Source organism: Nanorana parkeri, unplaced genomic scaffold (assembly GCF_000935625.1).
Source record: "Nanorana parkeri isolate BGI_ZX_2015 unplaced genomic scaffold, ASM93562v1 scaffold2124, whole genome shotgun sequence".
In the NCBI taxonomy this organism is placed as follows: domain Eukaryota; kingdom Metazoa; phylum Chordata; class Amphibia; order Anura; family Dicroglossidae; genus Nanorana; species Nanorana parkeri.
This window is the reverse complement of record NW_017308392.1, coordinates 176,853-179,666: the sequence shown is the minus strand read 5'-3', so window position 1 is coordinate 179,666 and position 2,814 is coordinate 176,853.

The following is a 2,814-nucleotide window of genomic DNA, read 5'->3' as shown; positions in this document are numbered from 1 at the left end:
GTTCCTGTGGATTTCAGAAAACTATTGTTATTATAAAATTCACCAAAACAGGAGCGAATACACAGCCCAAACAAATCAAGTTCCAAATGGCATTTTTCTAGTGCAGGTTAGAAAATGAAAGCAGAGAATACAGGCAGTCCCCAGGTTATGAACAAGATAGGGACTGTAGGTTTGTTTTCAAAAGGAGAACTATGAGGCGAGTGCTTTTCACTCACCTCATAGTTCTAGCCGACGTCTTAGTATACCTGAGCCTAGGGTGACGGGAGGACGCTAGTTTGTATCCTCCTGTTACCCTTAGGAGAACTATGGGGAAAAGCCTTAACCCCATAGTTCTCCTTTAAGTTGAATTTGTATGCAAGTTGGAACAGGTACATTTTTTTAAGTGTAACTCCAGCCCAAATGTTAAAAAATTTTGGGTTGTCGTGGAAACAGATTGGTGATAAAGCTTCAGTGGAGACACCATTTTCCCATGATCACTCTTACAGTAGTGATTTTCCCTTCCTAGCTGTAGATTCCCTTTCACTTTCTGTTGTCTCAAGGACAGGAAATGAGATTAAATCTTTCTAATGAGGATACAGACAGCAGTATAAACCTCACAGTGACCCAGAAGAAGAGGCGGGCACCCCTCATCTGCACGTCTAACAGGAGCCAACTTCATGTAATATATGTACAGTACTACAAACCAGACCCAAAAAGGCGGGCACTCCTCGTCACCACGAGCGTGGTAGCATTACAACTACCCCAGCTGTACAGTAATAGCCTCCGTTTGTAAGTAGGAGTCGGATGTATGTAGCCCGGAGACTGCCTGTAATAACTTTTCATGTTTGGATGGGTGCATTCATAAAGTTTTTGCAGTGCTGCTGCTTCTGCAAAAATCTAACGTTTACATTTGCACAACATTATGGTCACAAGATGGAGCCAAGGAGCATGTTTTTTTTTTTATTTCGCTGTTCCGAGTCAGGGAAATTCAATGAAAGGGGAAATTCCCTCTTAGATGTTGGCAAAACAGATGCCCCCACACAAAGACTTCCCTCACTTCTTGTTCTGATGACAACTATAAAATGGGGGATTTCCTGTCACCTTCTGACCTGGTGAAAATGCCAAGCAGAACAAACAGAAAGGGTTAGAGGCAGGGGTAGATTTCAGTGTTGGGCCTCATTCACATGACTAACAGCCGGCCCGTACAGATCCGTGCGGCGTGCATGGCTGTATCGGGCCGCTCCCGGGAAGGACAGGTGCTGCGTGTGATTTGTACGCAGCAGCCTGTTCTTCTCTATGGGAGTATGCGGCCGTACGCTCACCCGCCCTGCACGTCCGTGCGGGTGTCCGTACTCATACGCAGACAGGATCCCTGAGTCCAAGCACCAACACCCGCACGGACATACAGTTCGGGTAACCGTACGGTCGTGTACTCCCATAGAGAAGAGCAGGCTGCTGCGTACAAATCACACAGCACCTGTCCTTCCCAGGAGCGGCCGGATACAGCCCTGCACGCAGCATGGGTCTGTATGGGCTGGCTGTTAGTCGTGTGAATGAGGCCTTAGGGGGGGTACTGTAGAGTGCATTGGGCTGCCTTTGCAATACAGTACCTCACAAAAGGAGCATTAACACATGTACTGCCACAACACACAAGTGTGAATGGGCTCTTAGGGACCGTTTGTAACACTTAAGTGAGCTGCAAATTTGCATGCTTTTGGCACTGAAAAATCTGTATGAACAATTAACTGTGCTAGGCACTAAGATACTTCTTGGGAATTCTGCTATGCACAGCATTGGAATGTTCCACTTTAGAAACAAATCCATAATAAAAAAAAAGGCAAAAATACCAAATTTTCTTTTCCAGCAGAAAAATTCCACCCTAATAAAATTCTAGAAACATTCTCTCATAGCTTTATTATACAACCTCAGTAAAAGAATGAGGGAGATTTCAGAACTGTAAGTCTGTACAGTGCGAGTACAGACTCTTAGGCAACCAACATTTACCAGACAAAATCCTCATGAGTCATGTGATGGCTCTACTTTCAGTTTTGCACGTACACAACTACGTTTGTGAAATCAAATATTCACTGGTCTACCCTAAATACTCTAATGTTAAAACATCACACCACAAATACCATAAAACACCCAGAATATCCGCATTGATGCAGACCCTGTGATTAAAACTGGTTTATTGTGAAAAAGAAACAAAAAGGAGCTACTAAAAATGAAAGCAAAAGGCTGTGTAAAAAAACTGCACCACACCCAAAAGAAGTGCGGGTAGGGCATCAAAAAAATAAACAACAAGAGCCAACATTTAGGTTAGGTTCACACCTAGGCGACTCCTGACCGCGCGGCAGTCGTGCACAAAACCGGCTGCGGTGGGTCACAGAGTCACCCACCGCAGCCGACCGCACTGTGGGTGCCATTATTTTCTAATAAGTAAAAAAAAGTCGCACCTCCCGTGTCGCAAAAAAAAAGAAAAAGGAACTTGTACATTTTTTTTTTTGCGATTGCCACCCCACTGAAATCAATGGGGCCGTGCGGCAACCGCTGTGTGTGCTACCCTTAGGCTAGGTTCACACCAAGGCGATTGAGTTGGGGAGCTGTTTTTGAGCAGTTGTCGCGCATTTTTGTTTGCGCAATTTTTGCTTTGGAAACCATGCGGTTTTCAATGCATAGAGACCCAAACTGGGCAACAACTAGGGATGCACCGATACTTGGCATTTTCATGACCACTATCAGGGTTGCAGCTGGGACCTGCCTCTGGTGCTCCACCACTGTCCTGAAATCATAAGTCTGTATTGTTTTAGAAAAACTATCACATGACAATAAACA